General features: G+C 41.0%; 1 protein-coding gene across 3 annotated transcripts in view; it reads right to left on the bottom strand.

Annotated features, from left to right (window-relative positions):
* LOC112252156 (KN motif and ankyrin repeat domain-containing protein 3) overlaps positions 1-20,722 on the bottom strand; it is a 36,169-nt gene extending 15,447 nt beyond the window's left edge. Inside the window, exon 1 of one of the 3 annotated variants that reach the window (XM_024423145.2) lies at positions 20,597-20,722. The gene's annotated coding sequence lies outside the window, so the exon portion shown is untranslated. Of the gene's footprint in view, positions 1-3,998; positions 4,225-5,000; positions 5,404-20,596 lie in introns of those variants that run through there. The other 2 variants (XM_024423146.2, XM_024423147.2) reach the window with 2 other exon arrangements.
* Positions 20,723-25,195: the final 4,473 nt, after the last annotated feature.

Below are 25,195 nucleotides of genomic sequence, written 5' to 3'. Positions count from 1 at the left end.
ATTTCAGCCCTGCCACAAAAGGACCAGCTGACATCATGTCAGTGATTCTCTCGTTAACACAGGTGTGAGTGTTGACGAGGACAAGGCTGGAGATCATTCTGTCATGCTGATTGAGTTTGAATAACAGACTGGAAGCTTCAAAATGAGGATGGTGCTTGGAATAATTGTTCTTCCTCTGTCAACCATAGTTACCTGTAAGGAAACATGTGCCGTCACCATTGCTTTGCAAACAAAGGGCTTCACAGGCAAGGATATTGCTGCCAGTAAGATTGCACCTAAATCAACCATTTATTGGATTATCAAGAACTTCAAGGAGAGCGGTTCAATTGTTGTGAAGAAGGCTTCAGGGAGCCCAGGAAAGTCCAGTAAGCACCAGGACCGTCTCCTGAAGTTGATTCAGCTGTGGGATCGGGGCACCACCAGTACAGAGCTTGCTCAAGAATGGCAGCAGGCAGGTGTGAGTGCATCTGCACGCACAGTGAGGGGAAGACTTTTGGAGGATGGCCTGGTGTCAAGAAGGGCAGCAAAGAAGCCACTTCTCTCCAGGAAAAACATCAGGGACAGACTGATATTCTGCAAACAGTACAGGGATTGGACTGCTGAGGACTGGGGTAAAGTCATTTTCTCTGATGAATCCCCTTTCCGATTGTTTGGGGCATCCAGAAAAAAGCTTGTCCAGAGAAGACAAGGTCATGCCAACAGTAAAGCATCCTGAGACCATTCATGTGTGGGGTTGCTTCTCAATCAAGTGAGTGGGCTCACTCACAATTTTGCCTAAGAACACAGCCATGAATAAAAAATGGTACCAACACATCCTCCGAGAGCAACTTCTCCCAACCATCCAGGAACAATTTTATGACGAACAATGCCTTTTCCAGTATGATGGAGCACCACTCCAAGCATTGCTTATGCAAGAATGGGCTGCCATCAGTCAGGATGTGGCCCAGAAGTTAATTGGCAGCATGCTTAGGTCTTGAAAATGAAGGGTCAACACTGCAAATATTGACTCTTTGAGTCAACTTCATGTAATTGTCAATAAAAGCCTTTGACACTTATGAAATGCTTGTAATTATACTTCAGTATTCCATAGTAACATCTGACAAAAATATCTAAAGACACTGAAGCAGCAAACTTTGTGGAAATTAATATTTGTGTCATTCTCAAAACTTTTGGCCACGACTGTACATATTTGTCGCCAAACCCACTGCCTCCAGGTCATCTATATGTCTTTGCTAGGTAAAGCTCCATCTTATCTCAAGTCACTGGTCACCATAGCAACACCCACCCGTAGCACACGCTCCAGCAGGTATATTTCACTGGTCATCCCCAAAGCCAACACCTACTTTGGCCGCATTTCCTTCCAGTTCTGCTGCCAATGACTGGAACAAATTTTTTTAAATCACTGAAGTTGGAGACTGATATCTCCCTCACTATCTTTAAGCATCAGCTGTCAGAGCAGCTTACCGATCGCTGCAGCTGTACACAGCCCATCTGTAAATAGCCCATCCAACCAACTACCTACCTCATCCCATATTTGTCTTTGTTTTTTCTGCTCTTTTGCACACCAGTACTTCTACTTGCACATCTTCATCTGCACATCTCTCACCAAAGTGTTAATTACTAAATTGTAATTACTTCACCACTATGGCCTATTTATTGCCTTACCTCCTTACTTCATTTGCACACACTATATACAGATTTTTCTATTGTATTATTGACTGTACATTTGTTTATCCCATGTGTAACTCTGTGTTGTTGTTTTTGGCCCACTGCTTTGCTTTATCTTGGCCAGTTCACAGTTGTAAATGAGAACTTGTTCTCAACTGGCCTAGCTGCTTAAATTAAAATATTTTTTTTTTAAAAGATAGTTATAGCCTGGTTGCTAACACCTTCTATATCCTGTGCATGTGACAAATAAACCTGTCTTTTATTTGATATAGTGTGTATTTACCAGAGACAGTAATGTGAAGAACAACATGACCTGCACCAAAGTCAAATTAGGTTATAAACGTTAGGCCAATGAGACCAAGATCTAAAATTCTCCGGTAGAATGCCCAACTTTTATTTCGTCACACTCACAACCATAAGCTATTTTCTGAAATTAGCTCGCCATTAACTTGCAAATAATGATCTTGTTGTGAGTTTATTTTCCTGTAATAATGAATACAAATGAGCTAGTTAAGTTAAGACATTGTCAGCTATATGATATGGTAATTATTTGAACTGGCTAGCCAGCTAACTTAAGCTAACTTAACTTAACTTTAGCTAGCCAGCTAACAAGCTAGAAACGAACCAAAACATTGTTTAGAAAGTTGCTTTTAGTTGCCTGGTTTGCTAGATTGACATATACTAAATTCATTTTTGAACGGATGGGTTTATTGGTGTTAAAATATACCAGTTATGCTATTTTGGACCACCAGGCTGCTGATGTCATGCAGCCTGTCATTTTTGTGTTTACACTTTTTCATAAGAACAACGACAAGTTTGATGTCGAACAACAATAGAATGTTCATGATGTCACTGCGACAACTGTCTACAGACATGTCAATAGACGTAGTATAAACCAGTAATCTTTGGTTGTTTAGCACATGGCCTCAAGTGAATCCATAAAAAGACTGGTGGGGCTAATGCTTAAGGGGGTGTGACAATGCTGAATGAGTGTAGACAAAGAAGAGCTTTCCAGTAGGTGTACCAAAACATTCAAGGAACATTTTCTCAAAAGTGGGGTTACAAGTTTATCAAAGCAGAATTACTTTCCCATTGTTCCTCAACTGTTGTGTTCGATATATACTTTCTAGCTCTGAGTCTTTACTTTTATCCAATGTAAAAAACACAATTTCAAATTTTGCTACAGAAGACCGAATTGAGCCAGTCGGTCACATATGTTCTCACATGGCTTACAAGACAGCCTGCTGGGCAAATTAAAAGTAGAGAGAATCCATTTAGCAATATTTCTGAATTCACCCCTTGTTGAAAAGCAATTTCCTACATTGGTCTGGGGTGGGTTTTTTAAAGCCTTCATAGCTAAAGTAGTATGTTATTTCTCTCACCGACCCAGAATGACAACTCCCGTAGAAAAGCTAACATACACACCAACACATATACAGAGTTCAGAGTTGTGGGTCACATTTCCTTAGACAACTAGACTAAGAAAGAGAGATCGACACAGGGTCAGAGCACCCTAACACACAAACACACAGATTCTGTTTCCCTATAGCCTCTGGCACATTCCACCACACTTCCCTCTCACAACTTGCTAGCATGGACCAGGCTGGGACATGTAGACCTACATGGTAGTTGTGATAACATAGAAGGATAAATTAAAAAACATCTCCAAATACATGGATTTTCTGTAATCTCTCATTGTAATTCAAGGAGAAGCTATGCACAAAATGTTGACACTGTGACAGCAAAGCCCAGCGTATCCTACATTAATATTCCACAAAGCAAGGCATTGGATTAAAATAAAACACAAAAACTGATTGCAGAGGCTAGTCTCTACAGCCCCTTCCCTTCATCTCACCAAGCCAAGCTTATCACAAGAGAATGCCATCCACTGACACTGGCCATTAGCCTGAGACTTCAAGTGGAGATTGGTCTGGGGGACTCTGGTTAGCTTCAGACATGCCTGCTGTCACCGCTTCGTTCTTCCAGCCAGAGGGAAAACCCTCTCCTTCAAACACAGGGTTCTAAGGCCATCTAGCAAAAACATGTTCCTGGCTAGGGAAAACTCTGGGCCTTATTTATAGCCTATAACTTTACTAGGGCCAGGATTTCAATTCCCAGTCTGGTATAACTCCAAGGCCTTCTTCACAACATCCAGTCAAATTAGTCAAGGTGCTGCGCAGATTAACCAATCTCTAAATCATCTCAACTTCCAAACAACTAATTTATTTTATTTAGCCAGGATAGTCCACTCAATAACAATTGCCACTGTTGCACATATCATCATGTTGGAAGGATTAGGTTATCTACACAGCCACAAAATCATAACTAACCTTGTGAAAAAGCCAGGGGTAACGAGGCAGGATCGACAACACTTAGATAAACACAAAGAAACCCTTAGTCAGGTATTAGCAACCGCCAAATTCCAAGTGTCTCAGATTTGCCCCAGATGCCTGTTCCTCAGATCAGAAGAGTGTAACATAGACACGTAGCCTCCATCCCACCTACTCCCTCTCCTCAGATTAGAGGAGTGTAAAATAGACATGTAGCCGAGCCTCTATGCCACCCACTCCTTCCCTCACTCCTCCTTACTTAGTGTCACCAGCTCCCACTCAGCACAAACAGGCCCATTCAAGATGTTTTTCCAGGTCCTGATGACAGGCACCAAATTACAACACACACACAATCAGGGGGAGAAGCCACATCCCTCTGCCTAGTGGTTAAAGCGTTGGGCCAGTAACTGAAAGGTTGGTGGATCAAATCCCTGAGCTGTAAAGGTAAAAATCTGTCGTTCTGCCCCTGAGCAAGGCAGTTAACCCACTGTTCCCCGGGCACCGAGGACGTGGATGTCGATTAATGCAGCCCCCCGCACCTCTCTGATTCAGAGGGGTAGGGTTAAATGTGGAAGACACATTTCAGTTGAAGGCGTTCAGTTGTACAAATGACTAGGTATCCCCCTTTGTTTCATCAACAGCAGTGAGCCACAGCCACATCCATGTCACACACACATACACCCGCATGATGTGACCGCACACACAGACACATGCAAGCGCAACTGCCTGTTACACAATGTTCTATGTTGTTGTTGCAATCTTGTAGATCATGTCATATGATCCCATAAATGACAAAAACAAATGCCTATGGCTGTAAGTCAATGTAAAACTAATAGAAGGTTTAACTTTGTAAAGCCGTCATTGGATTCGGACACACTGGACTACTCTACAAACTGAAGCCAAGCTACTATAAACTAAGCAATTGCACATATTTCCAATAGCTGTTGAGGGTTTCTATAAAGATTTGTTATCCTGTTTAACATAACGACTCTCTACCATTACCGTCATCACTGAGGTGGCTGTTTCCCCGGCATTCACCATAATTCTAACACTGAAGAATACTTTTTCAGCGCTGCTTTTCAACAGGAAGTGTTCTGGCCGAGGGCTGCTGGCTACATGGCAGGAGCCATGTTTTGGAAAAGTGACCTCATCCCGGCCACCACCTCCCTTTTCCCTCAAAGGAGAGGGTCAACAGCAAACCCGGCTGACAATAGAGAAAGCAAGGCTTCTAGCTCCACAGATAGACGATAGTCACTCCAGATCAGCCCACACTTATTAACCCAGATTCGGGTCTTATTGGGCAAGGCTATTCCTTCATCCTTCCAGCCCACCCCACCACAACTACAGGCTCATCTTTACCATCAGACTACTGAACATAACAAAAGCCCCATTCAGAAGAGACACACACTCATAGGGTAGTGCCTCACTCTAATCCTTGTTTGAGTCAGTGTGGCTCAGCTCAGTACAGCTCAGCTGCTGGGATAAATCTGCAGTTTCCTGAAGGGAAGCAGGTCTGAGAACAGCACCCGGCCCACAGGGGAAACCTCCTATTGTCTCGCAGTAGGAACTCAGGGCCGCTCCAATCCTGACAGGAAACCCATCGCTAAGGCCAAAAAGCTGCTTCCTGTGACACCAGAAGAAAAATCCAGGGAGAAGACAATCAAAAACGAGGAGCTGAACAAACACACTACTTGTGTATTGCCATACAGGATTAACCCCTGTTTTACCAAAAAGGCTCACTTTTCTGTTTCCATCTACATGGGCCGGTACCCGTGTCTCACTGAGCCAAAGCCAGGCTACTGTTACTTTTCAGCTGTAATTTACATAACAATGTCTAACTGTGAACTTTAACACCTTCTCACAAAGCAACTATTTTGGTTATGAAGAGGTTGTTAATTCTGCTCTTCACAAGTTCTCACTGTCAGCCCTAGCTTTGGAAACACAATTTCCCTAGTATAAACAAAGGGGATGTACACTAGTGTAACACTGCTTTTACTGTCGAAAAGCAGCCTAAGTTTCTGCAAAACAAGAACACGCAGGCATGCACACATGAACGCAAACTAGAGGTCGACCGATTATGATTTTTCAATACCGATACCGATTATTGGAGGACCAAAAAAGCCGATACCGATCAAATCGGCCGATTTGTGATAATGACAATTACAACAATACTGAATGAACACTTATTTTAACTTCATATAATACATCAATAAAATCAATTTAGCCAAAAGTAAATAATGAAACATGTTCAATTTGGTTTAAATAATGCAAAAACAAAGTGTTGGAGAAGAAAGTAAAAGTGCAATATGTGCTATGTAAGAAAGCTAACGTTTCAGTTCCTTGCTCAGAACATGAGAACATATGTCTTCAATATTCCCAGGTAAGAAGTTTTAGGTTGTAGTTATTATAGGAATTATAGGACTATTTCACTCTATACCATTTGTATTTCAAATCAAATTTTATTTGTCACATACACATGGTTAGCAGATGTTAATGCGAGTGTAGCGAAATGCTTGTGCTTCTAGTTCCGACAATGCAGTAATAACCAACAAGTAATCTAGCTAACAATTCTAAAACTACGACCTTATAGACACAAGTGTAAGGGGATAAAGAATATGTACATAAAGATATATGAATGAGTGATGGTACAGAGCGGCATAGGCAAGATACAGTAGATGGTATTGAGTACAGTATATACATATGAGATGAGTATGTAAACAAAGTGGCATAGTTAAAGTGGCTAGTGATACATGTATTACATAAAGATGCAGTAGATGATATAGAGTACAGTATATACGTATACATATGAAATTAATAATGTAGGGTATGTAAACATTATATTAGGTAGCATTGTTTAATGTGGCTAGTGATATATTTTACATCATTTCCCATCAATTCCCATTATTAAAGTGGCTGGAGTTGAGTCAGTGTGTTGGCAGCAGCCACTCAATGTTAGTGGTGGCTGTTTAACAGTCTGATGGCCTTGAGATAGAAGCTGTTTTTCAGTCTCTCGGTCCCAGCTTTGATGCACCTGTACTGACCTCGCCTTCTGGATGATAGCGGGGTGAACAGGCAGTGGCTCGGGTGGTTGTTGTCCTTGATGATCTTTATGGCCTTCCTGTGACATCGGGTGGTGTAGGTGTCCTGGAGGGCAGGTAGTTTGCCCCCGGTGATGCGTTGTGCGGACCTCACTACCCTCTGGAGAGCCTTACGGTTGTGGGCGGAGCAGTTGCCGTACCAGGCGGTGATACAGCCAGACAGGATGCTCTCGATTGTGCATCTGTAGAAGTTTGTGAGTGCTTTTGGTGACAAGCCGAATTTCTTCAGCCTCCTGAGGTTGAAGAGGCCCTGCTGCGCCTTCTTCACGATGCTGTCTGTGTGGGTGGACCAATTCAGTTTGTCTGTGATGTGTACGCCGAGGAACTTAAAACTTACTACCCTCTCCACTACTGTTCCATCGATGTGGATAGGGGGGTGTTCCCTCTGCTGTTTCCTGAAGTCCACAATCATCTCCTTAGTTTTTTTGACGTTGAGTGTGAGGTTATTTTCCTGACACCACACTCCGAGGGCCCTCACCTCCTCCCTGTAGGCCGTCTCGTCGTTGTTGGTAGTCAAGCCTACCACTGTTGTGTCGTCCGCAAACTTGATGATTGAGTTGAGTTTCATTAACCTTTGACTATTAGATGTTCTTATAGCACTTTAGTATTGCCAGTGTAACAGTATAGCTTCCGTCCCTCTCCTTGCTCCTCCCTGGGCTCAAACCAGCAACACAACGACAACAGCCACCATCGAAGCAGCGTTACCCATGCAGAGCAAGGGGAACAACTACTAGAAGGCTCAGATCGAGTGACGTTTGAAATGCTATTAGCGCCGGCTAACTAGCTAGCCATTTCACTTCGGTTACACCAGCCTCATCTCGGGAGTTGATAGGCTTGAAGTCATAAACAGCGCAATGCTTGACGCACAACGAAGAGCTGCTGGCAAAACGCACAAAAGTGCTGTTTGAATGAATGTTCACGCGCCTGCTTCTGCTTACCACCGCTCAGTCAGATACTTAGATACTTGTATGCTCAGTCAGATTATATGCAACGCAGGACACGCTAGATAATATCTAGTAATATCATCAACCATGTGTAGTTAACTAGTGGTTATGATTGATTGTTTTTTATTAGATAAGTTTAATGCTAGCTAGCAGCTTACCTTGGCTTACTGCATTCGCATAACAGGCACTCCTTGTGGAGTGCAACGAGAGAGAGGCAGGTCGTTATTGCGTTGGACTAGTTAACTGTAAGGTTGCAAAATTGGATCCCTCGAGCTGACAAGGTGTATATCTGTCGTTCTGCCCCTGAACAAGGCAGTTAACCCACCGTTCTTAGGCCGTCATTGAAAATAAGTGTGTGATAAATGTGTTCTTAACCGACTTGCCTAGTTAATTAAAGGTATAAAAAAAAATAATAATAACAATTGGCAAATCGGCGCCCAAAAGTACCGATTTCCGATTGTTATGAAAACTTGAAATCGGCCCTAATTAATCGGCCATTTCGATTAATCGGTCGACCTCTAACGCAAACACACATTAACGCAAATCCACTACAGCTCCTGGTCTTTTCCTGGCGTCCAAGCATCCCATCGCGACACATAATGCAGAAATTAGACATGCAAATGTGTACACAGCATGAACTGCCTTGGAAGTTCACAGAAATAACCCCTTGCCACCAGATGTTTCCCCAGGTATTTAGGGCCACATCCGTATCCGTAATTCTGTCTCGTAAATCATGCATTGATGTCAATTAGGGATTTCGAGATACACAAACACATTGCAGTCCAAAGTTTTGCCCTTACAGCCTTAAATACACTTCTAGACTAAAACCCAATCTTTTAACTATCAACTTGGGTATCAAACATCACATGCATCCCCCCTCCCCCACACACATTCAAGCCCCACAATGAGGCATTATGCCACTTCGGTGGTGAGGCTGTTTGCAAAAGTTTTCTGAGGTCTCCTTGTTCCTTGTTCAATCTCCCATTCCCGTTCCCCCTCACTCTCCCTCCCCAAAGGGTTCAAAATGTCACAAAGTGAATTCAATCAGGCATTGGGGAAGTCCGTGGCTTTGAATGGTGTTTGGAAGGCCAAGTACAAAACCCAGTCTAACAGGACCTTGTCTTCCCACCCAGACACCATGTTGGCTCCAAGCACCACACTCAAAGTGGAGCTATTTGCATGCAGATTTTACAATGGTCTCAATGTACTGCCCAAGCTCTTTCTAAAATGGTCTGACGGTCTAGCTCCTCAGCATGGGTCCTCATATAGGCCTTAGTGGAAAACAGAAATGGTAAGACATTCTGACATGTACTGTCTGTAATGTCACTGGGGAGAAAGTGGATCAAATTAAAATGAGTGCCATGGTTCTGCAACATCTTACTGTTCAACTTCAACCCAAGTTACTGTACTGAGATTGAATTAACTACTTTACTTTTTCAAATGGTTTATGTTCAAACTGTTATATTGTCAACTAAGAAAACTGAGAAAATGACTTGACTGGACTTGGAATGGTCCAATAAATGATGCAATAAAAACATAGCCTAATGTCTAGGTCTCTGGAAACATGATCTTATTGACCCATTTGGCAAGCCTAGGACCTGCATGCAGCATAGAGGCTAAACCATTTGAGACTGAACCATTTTCCTTCTTCACAACAGTAGCAAATGAAGCCTCCAGATGTTTTATTTTCATACCTCCAGTAAAAAGACCAGATGTCAGCTAGCCACAGTTGTCTAAAACCACACTCCAAAACCTGTTTATTAGTCAGTTATTTCCTTTACTGGTGCAAATTACACTTATTCACCAACATCTTTACATCAAGTTTATAGAGGAGGATAGGGACAGCTGATTTCTGGGAAAACCTTCTCCAGATCCAAGACTTAACAAAAACGGCAATGCGTAAGCTCTGCTCACCTCAAAGTAAAGCTGAGAATCATACTGTATATTTACTGTATATTTAACTAGGCAAGTCGATTAAAAACAAATTGTTATTTTACAATGACAGCCTACCCCAGCCAAACCCTCCCCTAACCCAGACGAGACTGGGCCAATTGGGACTCCCGATCACAGGTTGTGATACAGCCCAGGATCGAACCAGGTTCTGTAGTGACACCTCTAGAACTGAGGTGCAGTGCCTTAGACCCCTGCGCCACTCAGGAGCCTTAAAATATAGCCAGGCACAATCCCAAATGATCCCTTTAAGTGTTTCAGAAAGTGGCCTTGGGGAAATTGTTAGAAGCAGCTGATTGCACTTTAAGCGGGAATAAACAGCATCTCAAGGCACTAGATTAAATTAGTAAATAGGCTCTCTCCCCCAGACCTTGTTAGAGTTTACATGGGTATTTTTAGCTAATTTATTCTCACACACTGTATATCGTGTAGTAGTGACTCAATCTAATATCCAAGATAGATTCAATTGAATAATGTTTCAGTGCAATGAAAGCCCATTAAGCAGTATGCTCGAGAGGTCGACCGATTAATAGGAATGGCCAATTAATTAGGGCCGGTATTTTTGGACACCGATTTGGCCGATGTTTTTTTACACCTTTATTTAACTGGCAAGTCAAACCTGTTACGGATTCGGGTTCCCAGTTGGGAACCGACGTTAACTGGGACGTGGCGCATGGAACGCAAAAATATTCTTAGAAATATTTAACCTCCACACATTAACAAGTCCAATAGCTCAAATGAAAGATAAACACCTTGTTCATCTAGCCAGCAAGTCAGATTTCTAAAATGTTTTACGGCGAAAACATAGCACATATTTATGTCAAACCACCACCAAAGACACAGCTAATTTGAATTAGCCACGTTGAACAAAATATGCAATCAACAACCGCAGGATTAAAATAAAAATAATTCACTAACCTTTTGAAAATCTTCATCAGATGACAGTAATAGGACATGTTACACAGTACATTTATGTTTTTTTCAATAATATGCAATTTATATCCATAAATCTCTGTTTACAATGACGCCATGTTCAAAAAATGCTACTCAAATGTCCGGAGAAATGATGATATCTGCCGGAGCTAACATCAGATAACAAGCAATACACATCATAAACTTCGACTAAATATACATGTTCTACATATAGTTAGAAAGATACACTTCTTCTTAATGCAACCGCTGTGTTACATTTATTTTTAACGTTACAGAATTCGTTCACTAGGCTATAATATGAGACGGCGCTCAGAAATTAGCATTATGTCTCCTCTATCTCGGAGTCCACAGAAACCCATAATTAACACATAAATATTCCCTTACCTTTGATGTTCTTCGATCAGAAGACGTGGAAGGAGTTATACTTACCAAAAACTGCGTTTGGTTTTCAAGTCTGTGTCTTTAGGTTATCAAACACGACAAATTCCAGTCGAAATGCAGGCAAAATTCTAGTGGATGCGCATCAAAACTTCAAAATTACATATTATATGTCGACTAAACTGGTCAAACTAAGTGCAGAATCGAGCTTTAGCATGTTCTAAACATAGAAAACAATCCTTAGCGTGAACAGACAAACCTACATCGTTTGGTGAATCTTGGAACAAAGAGAGCTCCGGACCCGACGTGCGCATGAAAGTGCATGTATTTTCGTGTGACCCGGAGGTTTCAGCCCGCCAAAACTCGAGGGAGCGCGCGATTCTCACAATGGCAGGCCCCACTGAAAGAGGACATTGCGCTGAAGAGATAGGAACTGTTCCCAGATCGGTAGCTGGTTGGGAAGGGTGGGGGCGATGACGTCAAAGTTGTCCCAACTTTTCTGTTGCCAAGAGAGAGTTTGGGAGAATGGCTGCCCTGAGAGTTCTGCTTTACATAGAGACATAATTTGTTTGGTTTGGTTTTAGAAGCTTTAGAGTGTTTTCTATTCAATAATAATTATTATATGCATATATTAGCAGTTTTTGACAGATTTTTTTTCTGTTTACTATGGGCACACAATTCCTCCAAAGGGGGCAGTAGTCAGCCCTATCTTTAACAGGTACACATTCTTATGTTCAATGATGGCCTACGAACAGTGGGTTAACTGCCTGTTCAGGGGCAGAACAACAGATTTTTACCTTGTCAACTCCGGGATTCAATCTTGCAACCTTACAGTTAACTAGTCCAACGCTCTAACCACCTGCCTCTCATTGCACTCCACGAGGAGCCTGCCTATTAAGCAAATGCAGTAAGAAGCCAAGGTAAGTTGCTAGCTAGCATTAAACTTATCATAAAAAACAATCAATCAATCAATCATAATCACTAGTTAACTAGCCTAGTGGTTAGAGCGTTGGACTAGTAAATGGAAGGTTGCAAGTTCAAACCCCTGAGCTGACAAGGTACAAATCTGTCGTTCTGCCCCTGAACAGGCAGTTAACCCACTGTTCCTAGGCCGTCATTGAAAATAAGAATTTGTTCTTAACTGACTTGCCTAGTTAAATAAAGGTAAAATAAAATAGAAAAACACATGGTTGATGATATTACTAGTTTATCTAGTGTGTCCTGCGTTGTATATAATTGATGCAATGCAGAGGGATAATTTAACAAAAGCACAATTGTTGCACGACTGTACCTAAACACCCATGTCTTTCTTAAAATCAATACACAGAAGTATATATTTTTAAACCTGCATATTTAGCTAAAAGAAATCCAGGTTAGCAGGCAATATTAACCAGGTAAAATTGAGTCACTTCTCTTGCGTTCATTGCAGGCAGAGTCAGGGTATATGCAACAGTTTGGGCAGCCTGGCTCATTGCGAACTAATTTGCCCGAAGTTTACGTAATTATGACATAACATTGAAGGTTGTGCAATGTAACAGCAATATTTAGACTTATGGATGCCACCCGTTAGATAAAATACCGAACAGTTCCATATTTCACTGAAATAATAAACATTTTGTTTTCGAAATGACAGTTTCCAGATTCTACCATATTAATGACCAAAGGCTCGTATTTCTGTGTTATGTTATAATTAAGTCTATGATTTGATAGAGCAGTCTGACTGAGCGGTGGTAGGCAGCAGCAGGCTCGTAAGCATTCATTCAAACAGCACTATTGTGTGTTTGACAGCAGCTCTTCACAATGCTTCAAGCATTGCGCTGTTTATGACTTCAAGCCTGTCAACTCCCGAGATTAGGCTGGCAATACTATAGTGTGTGGTGTGTTGGTGTAACCGATGTGAAATGGCTAGCTAGTTATTGGGGTGCACGCTAATAGCGTTTCAAACGTCACTCGCTCTGAGACTTGGAGTAGTTGTTCCCCTTGCTCTGCATGGGTACGCTGCTTCGATGGTGGCTGTTGTCGATGTGTTCCTGGTTTGAGGCCAGGAGAGGGACAGAAGCTATACTGTTACACTGGCAATACTAAAGTGCCTATAAGAACATCCAATAGTCAAAGGTATATGAAATACAAATGGTATAGAGAGAAATAGTCCTATAAATACTATAACTACAACCTAAAACCTCTTACCTTGGAATACTGAAGTCTCATCACAAAAGGAACCACCAGCTTTCATATGTTCTCATGTTTTGAGCAAGGAACTTAAAAGGTAGCTTTTTTACATGGCACATATTGCACTTTTACTTTCTTCTCCAACACTTTGTTTTTGCATTATTTAAACCAAATTGAACATGTTTCATTATTTATTTGAGGCTAAATAGATTTTTATTGATGTATTTATTAAGTTAAAATAAGTGTTCATTCAGTATTGTTGTAATTGTCATTATTACAAATATATATTTTTTAAATCAGCCGATTAATCGGTATCAGCTTTTTTGGCCCTCCAATAATCGGTATCGGCGGTGAAAAATCATAATCGGTCGACCTCTAGTATGCTCCTACTCATATCAATAAAATCTTCTCTCTAGGACAACCAGTCCTTTTTTAGGATGGTGTGTCAATCTCCAAGTTGGCCAAATAAGGCCGCATTTATTGTAGCTGGGGATTTTAACAAAGCAAATTTGAAGAAAACGCTACCGAAGTTCTATCAACACATTGACTGTAGTACTCGCACTGGGAAAACACTCGGCCACTGCTATTCTCTCTTCCAGGAGGCCTACAAGGCCCTTACCCGCCCTCCCTTCGGCAAATCAGATCACGACTCCATTTTGCACCTCCCTTCCTATAGGCAGAAACTCAAACAGGAAATACCCGTGCTAAGGTCTATTCAAAGCTGGTTTGAATAATCGTAATCCATTCGTCAAGATTGTTTTGATCATGCAGACTGGGATATGTACCGGGTAGCCTCAGAGAATAACTTTGATGTATACACGGACACGGTGACTGAGTTCATCAGGAAGTGTATAGGGGATGTTGATCTTGTTCCCACTGTGACTATTAAAACATATCTAAATCAGAAACCGTGGACAGATGGCAGCATTTGCGCTAAACTGAAAACGCCGACCACCGCATTTAACCATGGCAAGGTGACTGGGAATATGGTTGAATACAAACAGTGTAGTTATTCCTTCTGTAAGGCAATCAAACAGTACATTCAGTACAGAGACAAAGTGGAGTCGCAATTCAACGGCTCAGACACGAGATGTCCAGTTGTCGGAAGTTTACATACACTTAGGTTAATTATGTGGATATATTAAAGCAACATCTCAAGACATCAGGCAGGAAGTTAAAGCTTAGTCGCAAATGGGTCTTCCAAATGGACAATGACCCCAAGCATACTTCCAAAGTTGTGCAAAATGGCTTAAGGACAACAAAGACAAGGTATTGGAATGGCCATCACAAAGCCCTGACGTCAATCCTATAGAAAATTTGTGGGCAGAACTGAAAAAGCATGTGTCAGCAAAGAGGCCTACAAACCTGACTCAGTTACACCAACTCTGTCAGGAGGAATGTGCCCAAATTCACCCAACTTATTGTGGGAAGCTTGTGGAAGGCTAACCAAAACGTTTGACCCAAGTTAAACAATTTAAAGGCAATGCTCCCAAATACTAATTGAGTGTACAGTGGGGCAAAAAAGTATTTAGTCAGCCACCAATAGTGCAAGTTCTCCCACTTATAAAGATGAGAGAGGCCGGTAATTTTCATCATAGGTACACTTCAACAAATGACAGACAAAATGAGAAAAAAAATCCAGAAAATCACACTGTAGGATTTTAAATGAATTTATTTGCAAATTATGGTGGAAAACAAGTATTTGGTCAATAACAAAAGTTTATCTCAATACTTTGTTATATACCCTTTGTTGGCAATGACAGAGGTCAAATGTTTTCTGTAAGTCTTCACAAGGTTTTCACACACGGTTGCTGGTATTTTGGCCCATTCCTCCATGCAGATCTCCTCTAGAGCAGTGATGTTTTGGGGCTGTTGCTGGGCATCACGGACTTTCAACTCCCTCCAAAGATTTTCTATGGGGTTGAGATCTGGAGACTGGCTAGGCCACTCCAGGACCTTGAAATGCTTCTTACGAAGCCACTCCTTCGTTGTCCGGGTGGTGTGTTTGGGATCATTGTCATGCTGAAAGACCCAGCCACGTTTCATCTTCAATGCACTTGCACTGCACACTGCCCTATCCCATCTGGACAAGATGAATACCTATGTAAGAATACTGTTCATTAACTATAGTACCCTGCAAGCTCATCATCAAGATCGGGCCCTGGATCTGAACCCTGCCCTGTGCAACTGGGTCCTGGACTTCCTGATGGGCCACCCCCAGGTTGTGAAGGTAGGAAACAACACATCCACTTCCCTGATCCTCAACACAGGGGCCCCACAGGGAAGTGTGCTCAGCCCCCTCCTGTACTCCCTGTTCACCCATGACTGCGTGGCCACACACACCTCCAACTCAATCATCAACTTTGCAGACGACACAACCATAGTAGGCCTGATTACTAACAATGATGAGACAGCCCACAGGGAGGAGGTGAGGGGACTGGCAGAGTGTGCCAGGAAAATAACCTCACCCTCAACGTCAACAAAACAAAGGAGATGATCGTGGACTTCAGGAAAAAGCAGAGGGAGCACGACCCTATCCACATTGATGGTACCGCAGTGGAGAAGGCATACACACCACTGACAATCTGAAATGGTCCACCCACACAAACAGTGTGGTGAAGACAACGCCACCACCCGCAACAGCAGGGCTTTCCAGAGGGTTGTGCGGTCTGCCCAATGCATCACCGGGGGCACACTGCCTGCCCTCCAGGACACATACAGCACCTGATGTCACAGGAAGAAAAAAAAGATCATCAAGGACATCAACCACACGAGCCATGGCCTGTTCACCCCACTATCATCCAGAAGGCGAGGTCAGTACAGGTGCATCAAAGCTGGGACCAAGAGACTGATAAACAGCTTCTATCTCAAGGCCATCAGACTGTTAAATAGCCATCACTAGCTGCCTACCATCGGTTACACAACCCTGCACCTTCTTAATTCCATTATTTTCCTTTGAGATGTGTGTGTATTGTTGTGAATTGTTAGATATTACTACACTGTTGAAGCTAGGAAAAGAAGCATTTCGCTACACCCACAATAACATCTGCTAAATACAGTTGAAGTCGGAAGTTTACATACACTTAGGTTGGAGTCATTAAAACTCATTTTTCAACCACTCCACAAATTTCTTGTTAAAAAACTATAGCAAGTTGGTTAGGAAATCTACTTTGTGCATGACACAAGTAATTTTTCCAACAATTGTTTACAGACAGATTATTTCACTTATAATTCACTTCATCACAATTCCAGTGGGTCAGAAGTTTACGTAAATCATTCTTTCTACTATTATTCTGAAATTTCACATCCTTAAAATAAAGTGATGATCCCAATTGACCTAAGACAGGGATTTTTTAATAGGATTAAATGTCAGGAATTGTGAAATACTGAGTTTAAATGTATTTGGCTAACGTGTATGCAAACTTCCGACTTCAACTGTATGTGTTTGTGACCAATAACAATTCATTTTATTTGAATGATAACTCCTCCAATGTCAGAAACAGCCAAGTAGAGGCCTTCTTCGCAGAATATTGGAGCCATTTGCATCATCAACAATAAACAATATGGCTGCTGTAGTGAATGATATCACTCTAGTGGTGTGGGAGCTGTGCTTTGGCAAAGTGGGTGGGGTTATATCCTGCCTGTTTGGCCCTGTCTGGGGGCATCGTCCGACAGGGCCACAGTGTCTCCCGACCGCTCCTGTCTCAGCCTCCAGTATTTATGCTGCAATAGTTTGTGTCGGGGGCTAGGGTCAGTCTGTTAAAACTGGAGTATTTCTCCTGTCTCATCCGGTGTCCTGTGTGAATTTAAGTATGCTCCCTCTAAAATTCTCTCTTTTTTTCCTCTCTCTTTTTCTCTCAGAGGACCTGAGCCCTAGGACCATGCCTCGGGACTACCTGGCCTGATGACTCCTTGCTGTCCCCAGTCCAACTGGTCATGCTTCTGCTCCAGTTACAACTGTTCTACCTGCGGCTATGGAACCCTGACCTGTCACTGGACACGCTACCTTGTCCCGGACCTGCTGTTTTGGACCCTCTCTCTACCACAAATGCTGTCTCTAACGCTGAATGATCAGCTTTGAAAATCCAACTGACATTTACTCCTGAGGTGCTGACTTGTTGCACCCTCTACAACCACTGTGATTATTATTACCTGACCCTGCAGGTCATCTATGAACATTTGAACATCTTGGCCATGTTCTGTTATAATCTCCACCCTGCACAGCCAGAAGAGGACTGGCCACCCCTCAGAGCCTGGTTCCTCTCTAGGTTTCTTCCTAGGGTTCTGGCCTTTCACCGTGCTTCTACATCTGCATTGCTTGCTGTTTGGGGTTTTAGGCTGGGTTTCTGTATAGCACTTTGTGACATCGGCTGATGTAAAAAGGACTTTATAAATACATTTGATTTATTCATTGATGGAGATGCAATAGAAAGACCTCTCTATGGCAGATGGAGCCAACTTAACCATGGGGATGCAGACATCAAATCCACTGAAGGCCTTGATCAAAGGAGATGATTGTACAACTAGTGTTCAGGGAACGGTCAAACCTCAAGTGGCCTTGAATGAATAAGTCAATAATCTAACTCAATCAAACAATGAACAAAACTCTCTGCAGATTGGATATTCAAGGTGAATGAAAGGTAAAGGGAACAGGAAGAGAAAAACGAAACATAGTAAATTTACTATGATGGCATCAAGGTTTTGGAATATAGACCTATATATTACAGAATATAATATATATTTTCTTGTTTTGTTAGACGCTGAGAACGTCCTCAGCATCAGACAGTTTCACTGCCCCCACAACACCCGTCACTACATTTATGGTGGTTCTATTTTTGAAGACAGACACTGTAAGTCATACTCAAGTGTACAGTTGCAGGAACCCGACCATATCCCCCCTGTGAGCTCATCAATGTTGTTGAAAGCTTAACATGTTACCGTCCAACACGCGTAATTGTTGTGATTTGCTACAATGAATCTCAAGACATATATAGCAGAACAAGACATCAGTCACTGCTCCTCGAAGGGGTTGACAACAGGCATGAGCAAGTGCTTTAGCTACTGTCAATCTGAGAAGGGCAATTTCATCTCCTATTAAAGCCTTTAAACCCACTTTTTTGTTTTTTCCCCACATTGCGTTTTGGTTAAACATCTAACTGAATTAATACAAATGTGCCAACTGCCAACTTTTTACCATTAATATTTTCTTGGATAGGAGGATGTTCACATTGTTATGAAGCCGTTTCATATGGATACTTACTTACAACAAGAAAGGTTAAATTTGACGTTTTACTAAAACTTTGGGGTTGTTCAAATAGATCTCAGGAGGAAATATTGTTTTCAATAACAGTTTGAAAAGCATTGAATTGATGGTGTAAAAATGCAGAGGCAGTGAATTCATGCTTAAACATAAATAATCACACTCTAAAACTTAACATAAAACTGTTTGCCTTTTCTAAGAGACAACAGAAAAAAAGCCATTTATTTTTTAACTATGGAGGCTACTGTCTAAGGGCACAACAAGTCAATGCAATTATCCTATGTACAATAGAGGCCTCTTGTTTGGACAGATATTTGCTGCTCAAATATGATTCATTCTGTTTTACATTCAACCTTAGATCATTTTTTCCCCACATATCTAGTGAAATGTTTAATTATGTTTATCTGTATATTGTTGTAGAAATTATCTAGCCTGCATCAATGGTTTATGTTCAATTAAAATATAAACAAACAGATTTAGGAATGTACATCATGAACCAGTATCTTCTTGTAGATGCACAACATTTTGTCATCTTACAATTAACATCTACATTTCAAAGAAAGCCAGATGGTTCACAACATGTGAATTCACGATGAAAGCATATGGAAGTTACAAAACAATGATTTAATGAATTCGTGCTGGCAATAAGACAGTTTACAGCATAGAATCACATGACAGACAACATGGGGATGGTTAGCAGTCAAGTGGATGAATTACAGTCTGGACAAGCCATGTCTGGGGCACAACTCACCCCACAATAGGAGAATCAATTGTGATCACAACAAGCCAATTCCACGAAGCTGTGATTCATTTAGTAATCCCCATATCACAATGTGATTATGTGTGTTATTATGAAGCAAGACACGACATTCTTGTCCTCCACAGAGTGAATACAATTGACAGCACCACAGATTGTAGCCCTAATGGGGGATGTGCAGATGGGGGGCGTTTCACTGACAATGGAGTATTTTCATACCATGTCATGTCTTACTGTTTGTTTGATGATGACGACTTTGTTTAGCTACAACTCCAAATATTTTTTGATTGGGGTTGGGGTAAAAAAAGTTTTTTTGATTTCCTGGGTGGATTATAATCTTAAATGTACTCGTCTAAATCTAATGTCACTAATCAACAGACATCCAGCCTCATGTAACACCTTTATAACGCCATTATAAGCGTTCAGTAGCCTATACATCGATGAAGTACTACTTTAACAGTTATCTTGCATGGGGTGTGTCAATTTCTCTCTCTTCTCAAGACTAAAATCACTCTAAAAATGTTTAATTAATTTGAATTAAATTCAAACAGATGTTCTTGGACTAGCCCAGTTTTGTTCAAATGGGGCTCTTTGTGGACCTGACGATACTGTCTTTATGCACACATAGGATATTAATTGTGGCTTTTTATGTGCTGTCTCTGAACAGTAAACTAAATAAATGCACAACGTTATGAACAATTTATTCGTATTATATAACGTTACTTGATTGGTTATACACAAATATAACCGTACATTTGATGTTTTAAACTATGGCAGATGGTTCGCTACAGACTTTTCAGAATGCAGTTGGTTACGGAACAAATGTATCGTAGGCATATGATGGGCTTCGTACGGGTCGGTAAAATTCACAACTATCTGAGCACTATTTTCAATGCACTAAATAAGAAGCGCACACAATATGTTATGTAGGTCTACGTAAAAAGGAAAAGAGATAGAAATCAATCAAGGCATGGTCCATACAGTTGATAGAGCGGCAACTTTACCTGTTCCCTTTGCTTTTACGCAAATGTTGAGCCCATTTGATAGGCTATCGTTCGAGGAATATGTAGTGCAAGCAATAATGTATCATTGAAATGTGTTTGTCTTACCTTTCAGACTTCCTAAGGCTTTCTTTTAACTTTCACTATAATTTCTCCGAGCATTCTTGGTAATAAAGTTAGGAAGGAAAAACATGCCACCCCTTGCGCTTTCCCACTCTTCAATAGGTTTATGAGTCAATAATAGACAGGCGAATGAACCAATCCGTGCAAGGGGATGTGTGCCCAATAGAAGTAGTAGGGGTCAGAAACCGTGGAAAGTATTTTATACCTCAGTGGAAGTGACTGATGTATGATGTTATAGCCAGAATATAAATACTTTTTAATATGTTTCGAAAATTAAAACCAACTTTGCATATTTATCACAATATCTAAAAATAAGTTTGTGGCCAAAATTCTTGAGTCATGATTGAGCAAAACATTTGTCATGTTGTAGTTGGCCTAGACTAGTGCCATTTGTCAATGGGGAAATTTTGTCGCAGTGTCATGTACACTTTAAACGTGGCAAAACAATAACTTATTTCTCATAACAAAATTTCCCCATGGGGACAATAAAGTCAGTAAGTAATGAGAAATAAGTTATTGTTTTGCCAACAGATCTTCTTTCTACATTTTATAAAAATGGCGAAAGTTTCACTATTGCTCTAATTCATAAATGTAATCTCTGAAGTGTAAAATATACTTTATCTATTTGAACAAATATGTGTTCCTGTTTGCCTTCAAGCTATTTAGTGCATAGTGGAATGTTTTGGAATTAAGTTAGCTTGTGATAACTGTATGAAAATAATAATGAAGAATATACAGTTATCTGGTCAAATACCAATGTAAATCAGAACACATTGGAAAGCCTGCATAGGAAAGGATATTGCCTTGATTTGCCATGAAAAAGATGTCAGTGACGTTTAATATGTTCTGCTCAATAGCATTATCTATTTAGAACGATCATGCCTTCATAATCAAAAATAATACACTGAACAGTAAGGTTTTGTTGCTATGAATTACTTTTGCATGATGTTTTTATTCTATGTGATTCAATTGTGTGAACTTCAAAGCATTCATAGGATGTCTGCTCTATTGCAAGTCATTTTGAGGTGGCTGTAATAGGACATTGAATCAGAATCAGGAAACATTACAGCCATGCAACAAACAATACTAGGAATGTATCTTGGTGTGTTGGCTCAGAACAAAAACATCATCAGATCAACATCAATACAGATATACAATATAACACTGTAGAAACCACCATTTACACAATACATTCACAGGAATGTCCCCAATGTGAGGTAATGTAATGAGGTAAGTGATGCATGTGTATGTGGAAAGCGCATGGACGGCAGGAGTGTTTTGGATCAAAGCAATTGAAATACTTCCCACTTGAGAATGCAAAGATGTTGGATGGGGAAAGTCACCTTAATATTTACCACTCCTACAATGCCTGGACAGCATTGTGTGTGTGTATAGCGGAAGCCAGTAAAATGAGAAACTGATTTGTTTATGAGCATCCTTCTTGTACTTGCAGCTGTTCCTTTCTGCTGACCAGCAGTTTTTTTTTAAATTACAAACAGAAACAGCTACTGCAGATGTTATGTTTTCCAGACAGCAGTTACTATTTTATTGTTCAGTGCTAGTTACAAAAACTCATTAACTGGGAATAAAATTGCAGTCTGCTAGGATATGTTTAAAAAATGTAAACTGAACTATAATCTATAAAGAATTAACCAAGTCTAGGCTTCGCAGAGTAAGAATTAACCAAGTCTATACTTCGCAAAGTGGGAGGGTCATCTTCAATGCCTTCACGCATCATGTCAACACGTCTCACAATTTCTCCTATTGACCTGGCTGCAACCATATGGACTAACAGTAGAGAGCGCTATTGCATTACAGTTACTGTATTTCTCAGATTGCACAAAGCACTACTTACCGACCAGTAAATCCTCTAAGGGTAGGGTTAAGATAAATCTGGTCACTGAATAAAATATTGTTCCATTTTACAAGAGCGTGACAGAGGGAACAGTGCTTGACTAACCACACACATATCTGACCAGAGTTTTGTAATGGCTTCCCTGCTCTGTCATGAACATTGAAAATATCTTTACTTTTATGAATCAGCAGAATGTCTCTTCAAGAGAGACATCAGCCGTGTTTGAGAGTAGTTGCTGATCAATGATTGAGCGGACTGACTGATCTACAAATAATAATGAGCAGTTATTTAGGATGAAAGGTGATTTGTAGATCATTCAGTCTGCCGTCACCGACTGCTGTGAAATCGAATCTCTGACATAGCCACTATTTTATAACAGGGTTTTTACTGCGGAAATAGACTGCAAGGAGAACGCTAAAAGTGGGAAAGGGGATACCAGGGTGAGCACACAGATAACGCTCATTCTCTGTGATTTACCAGAGAAACCGAGCCAGTGACACTTACTTAAAGGAAAATGTCACCATTTTTCAACTTCATATTCATAATCTCCAGCACCACCCCAACATCCATCATATGGGAAAACTGCATGGTTCATTAGTCGTACAACAAAAGGACAGGCAGTGGGGCTGGGGAAAACAAGCACTGATTAATATTGAGATAATTAATAAAACATATTGAAAAATCCCTTGGGATGTCCTGTTGTGTCAACATCCTGAGGAGGAAGAGGAGACGGTTTTTATTGCTCCAATTCTAGGTTAGTGTTGACCCTCCCTTGGTATGGGTTCAGGGGTAAAACTGAGGAGCACAACATGACAGACACAATGTAACAACAACAGACACTGGCAGAGACCTTCAAGATCCATGAGAGAATGGCATAAGTGATCAATCACTTCAGCTACTACCTTCTACAGTTTCCCATATCTCATTTTAAAATGTCCCTTCCATGTTTAATCACTGTTATGTGTGCCAGTTGAGTAATGCAATTAATGTAGGCTAGGTGTCAATGAAGACCACAGACTAGTTTCCCATGGTTTTTTATTTCCAGGGTTCCTTCTGCCAAGCATTTAGATTAGTTGCGTTTCACATTTTCATTTTAAGCCATAGATAAAAGTCCATGTCTGTTTATTCTTATATCTATGCTCAGATTGAAATGTTTTGAGTGCAAAAATACTAACATAATATTTCTCTCCCAGATCCTTAGTTCATTGACCTCTGTGGTGGAGTGGAGGGTGCCAGAGAATGGCGCCAGGATGAGTGTTGTGGGTTTTCCTCCAGGTCAGAAGCTGACCCCCGGTTGATGGCCACAGCAGAATAGAGAACTCCCAGGAGATGAAGAGTCCTGGGGTTCCTGTTAGACATTTAGCGGAGGTCCCTTTCTGACTGATTACCTTTCAGTGAGCCATGATAACATAGTTAGCTTCCACGCTACTGTTCACTGAGGCACTAAATTACAACAATTACTAGTCATAATAATAGTCATCATTGACCTCTCTATTTATTTTTCCATTCCTGGGGGCCTGTCATGCCAAATAGTGTCCCCCTCTACGTCACAATGGGATTCGATGAGTTCTGACGCAGTGGGGGACACTATTTGAATGGGGACATTATTTGGCATGACAGGCCCCCTTGCTCTGAGAGATGTCTGTAGGAGTCTACCATGTCTCAGGGCAAGAAGACCCTCCTCACAGCTGTAGGATCTTAATTTGATCTTTTTTTTTGCTGAGAATTTGCAATACAAACTTGTAGTGTATTCAAGGTTTAAAAGACTTCTAAAGTTTGTAATTTACACTTAAAATGTCAGACTTGATTTACCCATAACGAAAAATGCATCTACCCCAACAAAACATTTCCATTAATTAAAATCCACATAGTAATTCACATTTCCTGTTGCTGCAGGATTATTGTCATGCTGTAGCAAACTCGCTCAAATTACAATCCTGTAGGAGGTTGCATGTTTGTTTCACCAAGCCAATTTCATTAGTTGAATCAGTTGTGTTAGTGCTGGACTAGAACACAAATATGCACCCTCAGGAATGGAATGTGAAACATTGTTCTGTTATGTAAGTCCCTTATTGTCTATACAAGCTGCAGAAGACAGAGATAGGACATTTGAGATAGCCTATCTAAAGGAGATAAAACTTAGTGTGGATGAAGGTTGTATGGGGGCTTGCCATTGTCTCAGACGCACACTCTCTAACCCCACAGGTTAGCACAGTATGTTATTGAACAGTAGTTGACTTGTGTAAGGCACTGCATCTCAGTGCTAGAGGCATCACTACAGACCCTGGTTCGATCCCGGGCTGTATCACAACCGTTGTTTGGGTTGGGGAGGGTTTGGCCAGGGTAGGCCGTCTTTATAAATAAGAATGTGTTATTAACGGACTTGCTTAGTTAAACAAAATAAAAAGTTGTTTCAGCAGTGTAAAGCCTATGTAAACAGCAGGCATGATGTGTCTCTCTTTTTTTAAATGCATTTACGTAACACTTCGATTTCCTCCTAATTGTAATTTACAGACGATATATAGTGGGGCAAAAAAGTATTTAGTCAGCCACCAATTGTGAAAGTTCTCCCACTTAAAAAGATGAGAGGCCTGTAATTTTCATCATAGGTACACTTCAACTATGACAGACAAATGAGGGGGAAAAAATCCAGAAAATCACATTGTAGGATTTTTCATGAATTTATTTGCAAATTCTGGTGGAAAATAAGTATTTGGTCACCTACAAAC

Source organism: Oncorhynchus tshawytscha, linkage group LG06, assembly GCF_018296145.1.
Source record: "Oncorhynchus tshawytscha isolate Ot180627B linkage group LG06, Otsh_v2.0, whole genome shotgun sequence".
Taxonomy (NCBI): Eukaryota; Metazoa; Chordata; class Actinopteri; order Salmoniformes; family Salmonidae; genus Oncorhynchus; species Oncorhynchus tshawytscha.
This window is presented reverse-complemented; position numbering and strand designations above follow the sequence as displayed.